Raw genomic sequence first — 17,629 nt, 5'->3', positions numbered from 1 at the left:
AAAAAATTATATTATCCAATCACAAACTCTCATAAATTTTTGTACTTTGTACAACTAAATTTGTATAATTTATTTATATTTATAGTATTATTTATGATTAAATATCTAATTTAAAATCTTTTAATTACGTGATAATTAATGCATGAAGTATTATTAAACTCCAATACATAGATCCCCAATTTGTCCACAAATAATTCATTGTATATAGATATTGTTTTATAATCCGCATCAATTAGTTTCCATTATGGTATTAGAATCACAAATTAGATCATGTATTGAAAATCTAATTTTTCGTATCATATATTTTATTGTAGAATACATTTTTTAAAAATAAAAATAATAAAATAATAATAAAATTTCTTATTGTCACAATATTATCTTGACAAATATCATAAACATCTGTTAACATTTTAAATTTTTGTAAAATGCACCCCTATCATATCAATATTTTTCCAAAAAATGTGTATTAATTCATATTGGTAATATGTATCATAACGTATCATATAATACACTCACTATATCTTATAGTTTTTTATGCATATTATGATAAAATTGTTTACTACAATATATCTTATTACATTGTACCATATGTATTACATTTCATACTATACAAATAACTTTGGCTTCCATTACTTGATTTTCATTCATATTTTCAATTATTGAAATTAGGGCTGGATTCAAGCGAAACTTGTTCAAGCTCAAGCTCAACTTAAGCAAGCTCAACCTTGAGAGTTTAATATTTTTTAGCTTAAGCTTTATGAGTGTTTCACTCATAAAGCTTGCAAGCCTGAAAATTTAATACGTATCGATGAAAATGATATCATTTTGACTAATACGTATTAAAAAAAATCATTTTAGTATTAAGTTGAGTTCAAACACCTTTGAAATGAACTCGACAAGCTCAAATTCGGCTTAGCTTAAATCTAACCCTAATTAAAGCAAACCCAAGGATAAATAAACTCAATAATAGAATCATTCATGTAGAATTGAACCACCCCAATTGCTTTAATGACAAAAAGTATAGGTATAAACTCACAAAAATAATACTATCTGTATCCAGTTTTGAGGATTCAATTAAGTACTAGATGATATGTTATTATGTAATTGAGTATTAGTTTATCTTTAATTCAAAATCACTCAATTACGTAATGATATATTATTTATATACTAAATTAAATATTTAAAACTGGGTGCACGTAGTTTGATTGAAACACACAAATGAACCAAAAATCACAATTACCAAGTATTAATTAAAATGAATTGAAGTTTTATAACACCTACATAGAAGCATGAGACTCAAAGATCAGAAATGTCATGGTGAAAATCACATACAATAATACTAGGCTTACACACCTATGAATACATAATTAAGTATATAAATTATCATGTGATTGAGTAATTTTAAATTAAAGTTAAAATAATATTCAATCACATAATTATATATACGCTATATTATACTCAAAAGTTTATGCACATAGCATTGCCCAGTCACATGTTAGTGCAGGCATGTGGATTGTCATCGTTGAATAATGAAGCAACAGTTTCATCAGACGCCATAGCGACTGAATAAACAGCAGGAGTGTGGAAGAACGTATGAGCACCATTACTGGTTCCGTGTGTATCATAATAATGGCTCACAATGCAGCTTGGCTACTTATAAAATGAAGCAAAATGAGAGTATCGTGGAAATGGCCATGGCTCTGCTTCTTTTCCAACTAGTTTAATGGCTTTCAACACCTTCCTTTCCTCCACTCCAAACCCTGTTACCGTAATCTTTAGAATCTCCATTTCTATCTCCACTCCTTCAACTCCTGAAAAAAATGTCACAACCCAAAATTGAAGCCATGAATCTAAAGGTCCCTCCAGGTAAGGGCGGATACAAATCGAGCCAAGGCCAAACAGTAGGGATGGCAATTTGGATCCGATTTTAGGGGCTCCGACCCTCTCCGACCCTAAAGGGGAGGGGATTCCCCGATAAAAACAGCGAAAGGGGCGGGGATGGGGACAAAAAAAATCCCCGTAATCAAGGACGGGGATGCATATGTCCCTGCCCCGCCCCGCCCCATCCCCTCCCCACCCTCTAAATCTAATATATTAATATAATAATTTCTAAACTATTAAATTCTAGAAATTTTTACATTATGATTTATTACAACTATAACTTTAATTTTACTAATTTTTGAATTATCAATTATCAGTTTTTACTAATTTCTGAACTATTAATCTAATATATTAAAAAAACCTCAGAATCTCATTATCATAAAATGCAAATGCACCAAATTAATTCTATTTTAACTTCAAAACTTAGTCAGTCAATCCACCGGTTTTACACAAAAAAACAAATTATAAACTTGATAAAATCAATTGAAGTGAATGAAAAATGTTAAATTTAATGTTATTATAAAATTACCCTAAATCACATACATGAAGAGCTACTAATGAAGAGATTAATTATTGCATATTGTTAGATTTTATGAAAACTTTGTATTTGAATTAAAATAATAATAAATATTTTGTAGCTCTTGTAGCAAGTGATATTTTGGGAGAATATGATTTATTTTATTTATTGAAATACATAAAAAAATTAAAATTTATATTTGCGGATATAGGGAGGGGATTTTTCCCCACGGGGACAGGGCGGGGATGGGGAGGGGATTTTTTCCCACGGGGACGGGGCGGGGATAGGGAGGGGATTTTTCCCTGCGGGGACAGGGAGGGGATGGGGAGGGGATGGGGATTCTTTGTTATCCCCGTAACGGGGACGGGGTGGGGACTGGGATGGGGATTGATATCCCCTCCCCGCCCCTCCCCATTGCCATCCCTACCAAACACCCTTGGCTCAAGTATGGTCTGAATGAAATTTGGTTCGAGTTTGTTTAACCAAAATTAAGAGTGATTTGAGTTCCACTTGAGTTTATGGTTCGAATCCATGGCTTGGATTTGTTGTTGGATTCGTTATTCGAATTCATAACTCATTTCCAAAACAATAAAACTATGTATACACACTTTTAGTGCATAATTTGTATATACAAATGAGGTGTCATCATGTAATTGAATAATTTTAAATTAAGGATAAAATAACACTCAATTACATTAAAACACATCATCTATATATCTAAATTATGAACTAAAAGTGTGTACATATAATATTGTTCTTGACAAAAGGATATTGTTTTATCTCATAATAGGTAAAACGATGTTATTTTAACAATTACTTCAGATAATCCAAATCGAAACATGAGTCAATTTTGAACCGATTTGAGTCATTTGCCTGACTTATGATCCAAACCAAACTGAACTTTCTCTAACTTGAGTTCAGTTCAATTTAAAAAATGAGCTCAACTTCCTTACTTAAATTCAGCTTGAATTTGAACTGAACCGATTTTCAAACCTGAGCTAGTTTTGTTTGGGTCCGGTCCCACATCCAGGCCTTTGTTGGGACTAAAAACATAGTTTAAGGCTCAATGGCCACCTGGATGAACCCATTTTTCTGATTAAAGAAACAAGACAAGAATTTAAGCCATAACTTTGAGCTTGAAGAGCGCTTTCTTTAACTTGGAAGCACAGCCTTCACAATCCAGATTTGGAACTCTGACCTCCACCATCTGAAAATGACGTACATTGTTAAAATCCCACTTCCAGAATGGCTCTTTTACTGGGTTTTAAATGCGAAGAAAAATAAAAAAGACTTACAGACATGGCTACTACTAGGAGTTTGAGCTTAAGCCTTTTAAGCAATGGAGAAACCGGTTGGTTGGGTGGTGATGAAATAGTAGAGAAAATTAAGAAGTTGTTTTATGTATCAGTATTTAATGCAATTAGTTGGGGCTCCTCCCTGCAGAAGGGTTTGTAAGGAAGAAAGGGTCAGAAAGCTGAAGGCTTTTAAGCCCCTCGGGTTCTGAAATTTGAAAGCATGAAAGAGTTGTTCACTCGTGGATTAGGAAAGCGTGAGACATTGTGCCCAAACCAATGCGCTCTACACAATATTTATGCTTCTGTATATTTATGCCATTGTGGATAAATGATTGCGAGTAAATTACATTTTCCCACTCAAGATTTGGCTAGAAATGCCTTTTCAACCCTTGATGGTATGAATAACCTTTTTTTAATCCAAAATCAAAGTCTGTTAATAAAAAAACTGTGTATAATAATTTCATTATCTATAAAATTTTGAAAATTTTAAAACAAATTCTTTTGTTGATCAAACTTATACGTTTTAAACATCATGCTTAACTCTTTAATAAGTTTATAAACTTATATTTATACCCTTAAAATCCTAGCCACCATTCCACTGTAATATCACCATCATTGATAGTGAAGTTAATGTTGGATGGCTTGGGAAAAGTAGATATCAGAAGGTAAACTATCAAAAGTTCTAATCAATATCAGAGGGAGTTGGAGAGTAGATTGATCCATGGGATCTATTGCCGAAGAAGTTAATATAGGATGAAGTGGAAAAGGTAGCTATCAATGAGATAAACTATCAAAAGTTGTAATCAATATCGAAGGGAGTTGGAGAGCAGAATGATGCATGGGATATGGTGCTGAATTTTGTAGACATGAAAAGAAGTGGAAACGACAATGTCATTGTGTGAATGAGCTGGAGATGGATAGATTGGCATCGAAAATATTTGTGAAAATCAAATTAACATTGAAGATGAGTCATAAACAATGAAATCGTCGGCTAGGTTAGATGAAAAAAAAAAGAAGAAGAGGGTTTTAATGGAATTTTAACATTTAATATATATATTTTTTACTAATTTATGGTGATATGGTAATTTTGAAAAGTTAAATAGTTGGAGATAGTGTGATAATTTCACATCCTAACAATGTTTCAGAATTATTTTATGTTAATAGAGCTTGATTTTGGGCAGAAAAGGTTATTTTCCCACCCAAGGGTTGAAAAGGTGCTCTTAGGTCAAACCTTTGGTGGGAACATAGAATTTACTCAATGATGGGTCACTGGCCATCCACAATTCAAAATTAAGTTATATAATTTCCATTAGCCTTCTAGGGTCTTTTTGTATTTATTAAAAATCATTACTTCACTTTCATGTTTTCAATTTTGTTTTTCAAATTTTATATAGCATGGTTCTGAAAATCAAATCGAACTGATTGATTTTACCAATTGGATCAAAAATTAAGAGTTAGTCCACCCATAGACGTAGACATAAAAAATTGAGGAAAATTACTTAATATTTTAATTGGTTCAATTTGGTTTAAGATTTTTTTCAAATATAAAAACTTTCAGTTTGTAAAATAAACCAATTTAGATGATGGATTTTGAATTATGGGTGAGACCCATGAAAAAATAGAAATCGGTCTAGCTGAATGTGCTGACAGACAAATACTCTGGCCTTGTGAAATTATCATATAAATTCTCATGGAAAACTGGGCAATACTGAGAGATTTAACATAAACGAGAAAAACATAGGAGTGTCATTCTCAATTTGTTCTTTGAAAATGAGAGAGAGAAACATGTAGTCATAGTTCTGTCATGCTTATTTGGAAACATAATTATGATTATTAGTATTTATTATTAGTGTATATAATTTTATATTATTTTTTGTTTTGTTCTTAACTACATTTACGAGATGGGTGATTCAATAAATGTTAGTCATTGACCTTGAGTTTTATTGTATAGTGGTGGTCTAAATTTTCAGATGGGTGATTCAATTGAAGTAGTAATTTTATTTAAAATTTTATTAATCCTGCATTTTAAATTTTTCTTCAGCTTTTATTTTTCTTGTGTATTTTTTACTTAACTAGTCATCATGTTTGAAACGATGTCTTTTATGTTCAGAATCAAGAGTGACTTCCAGATTTTGTTACATTAAGCAGCAATATTTTCCATCAGTAGGGTTATGGTCTACCTACTGTCTGAATATGAGCATTTCATTCTTGGTGCTTTAAAGGCCAAACGACTATTTCTCACCCAAGGTTTGATGTTTTCTCAAATATCCCTCCTTTAACTATGAAAACACCGAACACCCACCTATGGCTGGTTAAATTTAATAGAACTCTAATGCCTGAAAATTTTATCTTTTTTTGCCTCTCTAAACTTTAAAAACTAAAATTTTCTCTCAGTTTAAGTTTTAAAAAATAGCAGTTTCACCCTAGGGTTTCGTTTTGAAATCTCTGGCGACATCTCCGACTCTATTGCCAACGGCCTCTTCCTCCCGAAGCATCCTCTCCTTCCGGCGATCTCTTTTCTCCCATTTGGAGGCCCGATCAGCATCGAAGACGCCTTGGGAGACGAAGAACTTCGTTGACGCCGATCGGGCGTCCAAATGGGAGGAAAGATGACAGAAGGCAAACCACTCTGGAATTGTTATATCACTCCGAGACGATCATGATCCGACCAAAGAGTTAAGAGTTGACTGTGAGGTGCAGTATGAGGAAAGGGCCAAAACGTACTGGAAATTTTGGCCTATTCGATCGTCTATTGACTCAGACCACATATTCTTGGGATGCACGGATTTTTGGTGTTCGTCCACGTGGTTTTCTATCAATAGTGAAGTTTTGTTTCAATTCTATATTAAAGATATGAAAGGTAGACGTCTTGAATGTTATGAGGTGAAAGAGTGTGGCGTCCTGTTCTACACCCTACCAACGTTTCTAGAACAACAATACGATTTTCATGGAATAAATACAATTAATCAGTCCTACCAGTTAGACACACTTCGTATCGTATCTGAAACAGGTTACCAGTGAAATTGAAATTGATATACATGTAATTGAAGACAAATGCATGTACAAAATAATTTGCTATGGATTAATTTTATTTTTGTGATATTAGCATTCAAGTTTTTACAATATTTACTAAATATGTAGGACGTTAATAAATGAAAAACATTCACTATGATGTATCAAAAACAAATAACGTGAATATATATATATATATATATATATATATATATATATATATACAAGATAAACATTCAGCACAAAATTATCGTAACTTCACACAAGCCAAAATTGACCAATCTTCTTCCAAATATTCACTCTCAGTTTCCACACAAAACAAACAATTAAAGATTCAAACAAGCTTAATCATATTTTAAAAATCTCTCTTTTCTCTCTGCAACTCCGTCTTCTTATTATTCTATTTCTCTTTGTTTTCTAAAACTTAAAATTATTTTACCTCTAAGTCATCGTTCTAATGAGATGTGGAGAGATCTTCTTAGCTTGGCTTCAAAGACTTTGCCAGTTACTGTGAAAGAAGAGGCATGTGACGAAGCTAAGAATTCAGGTATATTTATTCGTGTAAGTCACAAAATTTCATTGATGTAAATTTTCTTCATTTTCGCTGTAATCAAACAGAACAGCAAAGAAACATCAAATTTGATGTGGAAACTGCTTTTGTTAGTCTAATTTTTAAACAAAAACTAAACTTGAGAAAGCAAATATGATATTTCTTCAAAATAATAAACAGAGGATGAAATTGAGACTTGAATGAATAACTAAATATCAATTTGAAACGGCGCTGAAGAGGAGAAGTGTTGACTAAGCTGTAGAGAAAATTGTGAGAAGCGGCTACTCTATTCTATCAACGTTATTCAATAAAATTAAAAAGTTATTTCTCGTATAAAATTATAAATTGTAATATATAAAAACAAACTTAATCGGAAATTCATTAAAACTTAGAAATTTTTATTTTAAAGGATCCTCTTTCACCGCTGCTCAGTCCGCCACTGTGTTCTGCCCTCCGACTAGTGGAGCACCACACGCCAAAAGACAAAAGTTGGCCTAATGAGATATTTTCAGTTCTTGATTCGTACTTTTGAATATTCAACTAAAGTTATCAGTTTAAAAAATGTTATAATATTTTTTAATATCTCTATTACGTATTATTGAATTCTATTACGCCAAAAGACAACGTGATGCATGTATAAGGTACCATTTGGGCCCAAGAATTGACTAATTTAACCCCAACACGTCAATGCAAGAAGGAACAGCAAATTCATTAATATACCTGAAAAGAATACAATGCAATGAAGGAATACCTATGTATGAGAATTTTGCAAATAAAATGAAGTTTTGACATCTAAGAATACAATCAAACGAGCAGATTTGGAAGGCCTTATCCAAAGCCAAACAGAGTTAGTCATGAACCTCTAAAAGTTATCACAATAACAATCAATAGAGGTTACAGGAGAAAAAAAAATCGTACATTAAGCTCTGTTTCAAAGCAGCTCAAAAAATCCAAACAAATAAGCCCCTCGTCTGGACGATGAAAAATATAATGAATTTTATGTTTTTTTTTTAATTTTTGTTAAATGATAGTTTTGCCTTTAACTTTAATTAAGTTTTTTAATAGAATTTTGCTCATAAATGGGTGTTTGGGTTTTTTGGAAGTTGAAGGGAGTCGCTTTGGGATTTCACTATACTTTGGATGGGAACAAGTATTTTGGCCTTTAAAAAAATTTATATAGAGAAGTTTACATAAGATTGAAGGGGTGTTTAGTTTGAATAATATTTTATTATCAAAATTAAAAAATTACTTTAATGATAGATTACTTAGAAGATTACTAAGTATAAATAATTAATATGTTTGATAAATTTAGTAGATATAAATAATTATTGTATTTGATTAAAGATAATTAAAGAATACTAATATATTATTTTACTTAAATACTTTTGGGCATAATTATTCTAAAATATTTTTTATATTACTTGCTATATTAATTGGAAATGAGATTATTTTTATCTTAAAAAATTAATAAATAAGAATATAATTATAATAAAATCAATATTACTTTAGTAATATTTTAATATTAAGGTAAAAAATAGTGATCAGATTATCACTTATATTACACATTATATTATCAATTGATAATAAAAAATTATTAAAATTTTTTATTATTAACAAATCAAATAATATAATATAAATAATGAAAAATAAATTATTAAAATTATTTTTATCGGCTAAAAGCCCAATAGCTCATAACGGTTAGAACATGTCATTAGGCAAAGAATGCGTGAGGGCTAGTCTTGTGGATTGTTGTATTAATTTTGGTCCAGTGAGTTATAATTTAGTCCATGAGGTTTTCAGTGTTACTGTTTAAACCACCGGAGGCGGACACTGTTGTTATGAAGCCTAAATCTCACAAACTAAAGTTCAATTTGGATTTGACTTAATTTAGTTTAATTTAAATTTGAATCAAAATATTTGATTTATTTTTTAAAATAAACTAACTTTGAGATAGAAAGAATTTAACTCAGTCCAATTTATAAGTTAGATATATAATTTGATTCAATTTAATGTTAACATATTACTTGATTTAAATTATGTAAGTAATTATCAAAATAATATTATTTTGTTAACAAGTTAATAATTTGAATTATAAATTTAAATTTAATTATTTTTTATTTAATTTGAATTTGAATCACTTTATATTCTAATTCGATAAACTTAAACTGAATGATTTTAAACCGAAATTAAGCTAGAGGGCTTGCGGAGAAAAACATCAAATCTCAACTTCTTTAAGCAATTTGCACGTAATTTACACGTGTGTCTCTACTATTGGCTCTACATATTAATGTTATTTGAGAGGAAACACTAGATTGCTCCCTCTTTGTTTTCCCTCAACCTTCTTGTCGTTTGTAATCTCAGGTCGTCTCCCCAGCACTTTACTTTGGGGGTGGATTCCGATCGAGGCAAACTTAAACATCTGTTGATTCGAGTTCAATTTGGATAAAAAATAATTTGATTTAAATTTAGTTTGAGTTCATCGAATCAATATTAAATTTAATTTGAATAAAAAATAACTCATCTTAGTTTGATTTGAATTTAGCTCGATTTCGTAGCTCAAATTAATTATTTAAATTTTTAGCTTAATTTGGCTCAAATTAATGGTTCGAATTGACGGCTCGAATTCATGACTCAATTTCGTAGTTCATTAACAAAATAATGTCATTTTACCTAAATAATATTCAAAATTTATAATTCAAGCTAAACTGAGTTGTGTTTTCGAACTGTCAATTCAAACTACTGAATTCGATTTGATTCTAGCTATAAATTCGAGCAGAATTGAGTCACGAATTTAAACTACTGATTTGAACTATGAATTTGTACCGAATTTGAGCCGAACCAAACCGAACATCCCTTGACTCAAACCGAACCGGCTCGGATCATATCCAGCCCTATTTAGCTTCTGTGGCTTACAACATCAAAGCCGTGACTGGGCGGGTAATATTCTAATAAAGCCCTCCATAATCAGCTTTATGCCAGGTAAGTTCCCTCTCGACCAATAACCTCTGCTCAATGGGCGTTTTTCTCTTCCATTAAAAGCCGTATTACGCAGTTGGTATTTAGTTTCAGTTTAATGGGTGGGTGCTCAACGTTCCTTCTGTTCTACTTGTTCAAATATCTCAATCTGTTACTGGGTTTCTTGGATTGTTTTTGTATTGTAAAGTCGCGGAGATAATGGGATCTCTACAGTGTCTTAACAATGAACTCCGTAGCTTTATCTGGTGCAAGAATAGTTAATAAATTTACATGTTTTGTTGTTATTTCGCGAAATTTCTGTTACCATAATGGTTTTTACGATTATGAATGCTCAGAGGGGCACTTCTCGGTGAGGAGGAGTTTCCTTGATAATGTTAAATTGGATGCTGGAAGAATATTTGAAATTTTACAACATGGTGGTCCTGGATTTGATGCAAAATTGGCTCTCAGTGAGTCAGGAATTAGGGTTTCAGGGATACTTGTCAGGACAGTTCTTTTGGGAAATTTGAGGAACATAGATTATGAAAACAAGACCAGGTGTGCAAAATTGGATTACAAGTTTTTTGTATGGTCTGGCCAGCAGAAAAAATTTAGGCACACAGCAAACACTTATCATTTGATAATGAAGAAATTTGCAGAATGTGAGGAATTAAACGCAATGTGGAGGCTGGTTGATGAGATGATAGAGAATGGGTTCCCAACTACAGCACAGACATCTAACATATTGATTTGTACATGTGGTGAGGCTGGTTTAGCTAGAAAAGTTGTGGAGAGGTTTGTTAAGTTGTAGGCATTTAATTATAGGCCATTTAAACACTCTTATAACGCAATTCTATATTCACTTCTTACTATTAAGCAGTATAAGTTGATAGAGTGGGTGCATCAGCAGATGTTTGATGAGGGTCACTGATGGGTACCCGAGAATGTCTCTCCAGAAACCAGCAGCAACAAGTCTCCTCAACTGCAAAACCAACCTCAGATTCCAGAATACAGACCAAGTTAAAGAATATAAGCAATGGAAGCAAGTTGTAATTATGGAGATTTGTATGTACAATGTAGAACCAACAACAATGAGATATACAAAGATCTTGTATTAAGCACTTGAGAAATGAAATACAGATTGTTCAGATAAACTTTCTGGCATATTTACTTTCATTAAAGCAAATCACGGAAAACATAACCACTGAGAATCAACAGAAACTCAATCTTCCTCCAGCTTTTGAGAGGCTGGATCTCTCCCTCACTGCCTCTTCTTCTATTTTCTTCTTCTCCCCTTTTCTTTCTTTCCCACGGCTATTATACCAACCTTCTCCTTGCAGTGCCTCCTCCAATCTTGTGATGCCACCTCATCTATGAATACCCTTGTGGTCCCCTGTGTTAGTTGTAGGCCTGTTGTGCATAATATCGGTGGATGGCTTTCTGTTGCATGCTCCTTTACCTTGCTGCCATGTGCTTTTAGGGACATTTTCTTCCTTCGATTATTCTTCCTGCAAGAGTGATATATGAGTTCATAATATTGGTAGATGGCTTTCTTTTGCATGCTCCCTTACCTTGCTGCCATGTGTCTTTAGGGACATTTTCTTCCTTTGATTATTCTTCCTGCAAGAGTGATACGTGAGTTCCAACAGTCACCCCCCAGATATTCTAACTTATAACATCATCATGTGTGCAAAATATAGGTTACGGAAGTTGGACCAATTCCACAAATTGCTTGATGAAATGGGTAGAAGTGGATTTTCCCCTGATTTTCATACGTATAACATCCGTCTCCATGTGCTTGGCAAAGGGGATAAACCACTTGCAGCACTTAATCTCTTGAATCACATGAAAGAAGTGGGTTTTTATCCATGTGTTCTTCACTTCACCACATTGATGGATGGCCTGAGCTGTGCTGGAAATTTAGAAGCATGCCAGTACTTTTTTGATGAGATGATCAAAAGAGTGTGCATGCCTGATGTGGTTTGTGACACCGTTATGATAACAAGTTACATATTTGCCGAGGAGCTTGAGAAGGCTCAGGGACTGTTTGATGAGATGATCATCAAGGGACTGCTTCCAAATGTATTTTCATACAATATCATGATTCGCGGTTTTTGCATGGCAGGGAAGTTTGACAAGGCATGTTCAATGCTGAAAGAAATGGAATCCAGAGCTTGCAATCCAAATTTCCTAGTGTATAATACCCCAGTGAGTAATAGAAAGCTAAAATTGTGCCTTTCACTGTTTCTTCCCAACTTGCTTGATAGGTTTATTTGTGTTAGCATGTCAGTATTAGATTAATCAGATTATCACAGTGTCACCGACACTTAAACTTAATGCTTATCATGATGATGCAAGATGATTTGTGAAGTGCCAAAACATAATTTTAATTATTATATTTTTCTAGTAGAATTCAAGATGGACTTATCCTCATAAAATGCTTCCTGTTAGAGTTTTGAGATCTGACCTTCATGGGAATAATTAGTACCTTCCTTTAAGGACAGAACATTTATTTTACTATGGAGTTAACCATAAATCCTTAATTGGAATCAACATGGGAAAATTAAATTGGGAGAAGAAAGAAGCTTGACAGAATTTCGAAAGAGTCGAATTTGGTTTGCCTTGTTATGTTGAAACAGGTAAAGAGCTCATGCAGATCATATTTTCCTTTACTCATTGGTACTCTAGGCACGGTTCTCTTTTTATGATTCTGTGTATGATTGATAATTGTTTTAGTGCTTAATTAATGGTCTGGTCACCATATTAATTTCAACTCCTATACTATTCTTCGTTTTGTGTGCACTAGACTAATCAGTATAAGATACTATATATCTTTCTGCTTTTCACTCCAGTCTCCATATACTCACATTGTGCAATCCTTGTGTTGTTTGGTGCCCATTCTTTGTTTATAGAAGACTTCTAATATATTACAACTGGAATGTCTTGGTTTAGAGTAATGTTATGTGTACATACTTTTGATATACAATTTGAGTACGTAAATTATGTGTGAACCCTAATCTAATGCTCTTCATGTTAAGTGTGAAAACTAAAAAGAGTAATGATTATAGTTGATTGATGATCTGTAATTTGTTGTCACCAGTATCATCCTAGCTAAGCAACTCACTGTTTGATATTCTTTTGTCCAAAGAATGACATCTTTTCAACCTTCATTTGACATGATTTCAAATCTTACAAAACAAGTCTTATGCTTCAAGACAAACATATCTACTATGTAATGTTATAGGTTTAGAGGTTTGGCACAATGAAATTGTTAGTGAGACATCTTGAATACGCTCACTTTTGGGGTTTAGTTAAGTTTAGAGTCTATGGTTATTTCTGTGTTGGACTCATTAGAGGAGTGGTTCCAACTCTCTATCAATTTTGTAAAGATGATTTAGTTCCTTCATTAATATTACATATAACTTCACCTATGCACTCACCACCCCCCTTTAACTCCTTACTATCATCCCAATACAAATCAATAACCTTAAACTCTCTTCTTATATTGTTGTGCATATCACAATGATTTTACATTGAGACATGACCATAAGCATTCAAGTACATGCCAATGCAACATGTCATTTACCCCTCCTTAAACTTTAGCCACTTATTCTTGAAAATCAGAACTCGTTGCCATAAATTTCATGCTTTGATGGTCAAACTTAAGGTCAGATTGGAATCGAGTTTGTTTGAGCTTGAGCTTTAAGGTTGGTCGGCTCATGAACCTTACAAGCCTAAAAAATTTAATACAAAACAATATCATTTTAATCAATATGCACTAAAACGACATTATTTTAGGATTGAATCAAGTTTAAAGCTTGATTCAAGTTGAACTCGAGTTTGGCTACTTTGAAATGAGTTGAGCTCAAGTTTCTTTGAAACGAGCTCGTCTCCCTACAAATCAAGTTGAGTTCACATTCAATTTGATTTGAATTTAATTCTAATCAAACTCAAAGTCCATTGTAACTTTTTTTATTGCGACGACGCTGCTAATGAATGCAATTCAAAGTTTCAAGTCAAAATAAGGATACATCTATTCATCAATTTAAACACCAAAAATTTCACTACTAACTAACTGAATCAACTTTTGAATGAATATGCATCTTCATGAAAAGTGCTCATTTATGTGAAAGATGTTATCGTTTTGTATTGAGTTTTTCATCTAAAAATAGTGATAGATGCAGATGGTTGAAAAATGATACAATTAATTTTTTTGTTCATAATCTACACCTATTGTTAAAATATTGTCATTTTGAATAAATAATATCATAATTTTGTTTTTCAGTTTTACAATTGAAAAAGAGTTTGATTCAATAATTTGACCTATTTTTTAGATATTATCACTTTAGAATATACAATCTTTCATAATTTTGTTATTAATTGTGACCTAAAACACATTTGGAAGGTTTGAGAATTCATGTAGTATTTAACTAGTCTTATCACCTTGAGGGCACTTATTTATCCAACTCTTCTATGTTTTGTTAATGTGAGATTTTCAGAGGAGCACTGTTTTATACAATTATAATAAAAACTAATAATGATATGTTATCATGTGATTGAATGTTACTCATATTAATCTTTAATTCAGAATCATTAAATCAAATAGTAACATATTTTCAATAAAATCCAATTTGGTATTTATTATAAGTGTATATAGTTTTATTGTTTGTAAAAGGGTGTTACAATTAATTATAGTTTTTTGTTCTTCAAATGATATTTTCTAGTGAAGAAGAATATGAGAGTGTACTAAAAGTTTAATATTTTTCGGCTGAATTAGACTGAAAAAATGTTATGTACACTCAATTTTAAATATTCAATTGGATGTGTGTTATTATGTAACTGAATATTGTTTTATCTTTAATTTAAAATCAATAAATCATATGATAATATATCATCTATCAATCAAATTGATTTATCAAAATTAGATACACTTAGTTTTATTGATTTGACTCAAAATCACATCTAAACTGTAATCAAATAGCAAGAACCAAGAAGAGAAAACTCATTGAGACAAAACCACTTCCTTTGTTCACTTTAATATTGCTTGTTCATAAAAAGAGAAATCTGGTTGTTCTTGTGAAAATAATTTAAATCTAATGCATGAAAAAAAATTTGCTATAATTTATTAAAGCAAAATTTTGTCAGCTAAATTATCAAAAGAAGATGAGAAAATGTTTTTTCTACATACTTTATTCATGGCCACTAAAGTTGTTTTTATATAAGCTGATACATAATAGAAAATAACACAAAATCAGACACTAAGTAAAACGTGTAAAGAGATAACAAAGAAACTCCTAAAGACCAGGATAATCATGGGTTAAAACAAGTAAATTAAATATTGCAGAGCCTAAGAACATGGTCTAGCTAATTTATTGACAGCTGGACAGCTTATTTCAACAAATTTCATCATTTTTTCTCTTTCTTTTCTTCCTTCTCTCTTCTTTCTTTTCTTCTTCGGCTGGCCCAACTGAGATGATGTCCACTTTCCCTACTTTCTTCAATTTCCATCTTTTAAGTAAAAAGTTTTACTTTTAAATATTATTAATCAAATAAGCACCGTCACATGTGCTATGCAATAATGCAAGTTTAAGTCAAGTCAATAAAGACAAATGGCAAAGCATCCAATGTATCGTCCAAGAAATTTTTACGGGAGCAAAAACTGCTTTTCTACAAAGAAGAATACAAAACTTCAAGCAAATTTCCAAGAGTTGAAAAAAAAATGGAGAGATACAAAAACAAACAAGAGAAAAAGAAAGCACAAAAATTACACAAGAAGAAATTCTCTTAAATGGGTTCTCTATTTCTTCTACTTCCAACAAAAAAAAAAAAAAAACTTTATCTGCTTCTTTATTTATAGGCCAATTTTAATCAATCAGAATTATTGTGAATCACATGATTATCAATAAATCTGATAATTTTTTCCTCATCATAAATGACGTATCATAATTGATACTCATCACTTTTCAAAAACTGAGCGCTAATTTTGGCTGAAATTTTGGAGGTTCAAAAACATGATTTTGCCACCAATTTTGACCAACAAAAAGTTTTACTTTTAAATATAGGCCAAAGGACTATTTCCCACCTAAGTTTTAACTTAATTTTAAAAACATATTTATGATAATTCAAAAACTCAAAAATCTACCCATAGACTAACTTAATATAAAATTTTTAACTATATATAAGAATAAAATCGTTATTTTATCATTAAATACTAAAACCTTAAGGGGCATTTGGATTCGGGGGTAAAAAAGATTACTCTGGTAGTATATCTTTTATTATCTATATTATTTTATTTGGTTTATAAATAATAAAAGATTCTGATAATGATGATGTGACAGGTAATATAAGAAATAATCTGATTACCATTTATATATTAGGTATTAAAAAATTAACAAAGTAATCTTGATTTTATTATAAATATGTTGTTATTTATTAATTTTTTTAGAATAAAAATAATCTTATTTTCAATTAGTATAACAAATAACATAAAAATATTTTGAAATAATTACACCTAAAAATATTTAAGTAAAATAATAGTGTAGTATTTTTTTATTATTTCTAATCAAACACATTAATTATTTATATCTATCTATTTTTATTAAAATTTATTAAATTAATAATAATAATTTATATCTAATAATCCTTCAAATAATTTATCTTCAAGATAATTTTTCAACTTTGATAATAAAACATTCTCTAAATCAAATGCCTCTTAAAAGTTAATATAATTTCTCTTATATTTTAAAAACGAACACTTCACATGTACTATGCAATAATTCAAGTTTTAGTCAAGTTTATAAAGAGAAATGGCAGGACATCCAATACGTTGTCCAAGAATTTTTGCCAAAAAAAGCTCGAAACTTCATGGCAGGTGCATGTGATAGCTCATCATCTAATGACTTTTTGCTTTGCACCTACCATAATTGACATCCATCACTTTTCAAAAGTTGAGCATTAATTTTGGATGAAAATTTATGGGGTCAAACATCGATCGATCTTGTCTCTATCGTCTGGGAAGATGATTTCTCTTCCCAAATGTTGTCTCTCGATGTCGGATAAGTTGGGGTGGAGTTGAGGGGGGTCGTTGGTGGAAGAGAAACTATCAGAATGGGAAGACAGTCGGCGATGGCGCCAGAGAAGGTGAAGGGGTTTGGAAACTAAAACCTAGGGGGGGAAATGTGATCTTTTCAAACTTGACTTAGAGAAGAAAAGTTAATTTTTAAAATTTAGGGAGGGAAAATGAAATCATATTTAAGTTTATTTTTAATATTAAATATTAAATAATGATTTTACCCTTACTATCGTTAATTTTAACTGTTTATGGGGGGTGTAAACGGTATTTTCATAGTAAATGAGGGAAACTAACAATTCAGCATAGTTTGGGTGGGAAATAGTCGTTTGGCCTTAAAATATTATTAA

At 31.4% G+C, this 17,629-nt stretch overlaps 2 pseudogenes; one reads left to right on the top strand and one right to left on the bottom strand.

Annotated features, from left to right (window-relative positions):
- Positions 1-1,488: 1,488 nt before the first annotated feature.
- LOC123225856 lies at positions 1,489-3,605 on the bottom strand (annotated as a pseudogene).
- Positions 3,606-10,202: 6,597 nt separating this feature from the next.
- LOC123225647 lies at positions 10,203-12,511 on the top strand (annotated as a pseudogene).
- Positions 12,512-17,629: the final 5,118 nt, after the last annotated feature.

The sequence above is a fragment of the Mangifera indica genome, chromosome 9 (assembly GCF_011075055.1).
Source record: "Mangifera indica cultivar Alphonso chromosome 9, CATAS_Mindica_2.1, whole genome shotgun sequence".
In the NCBI taxonomy this organism is placed as follows: Eukaryota; Viridiplantae; Streptophyta; class Magnoliopsida; order Sapindales; family Anacardiaceae; genus Mangifera; species Mangifera indica.
This window is presented reverse-complemented; position numbering and strand designations above follow the sequence as displayed.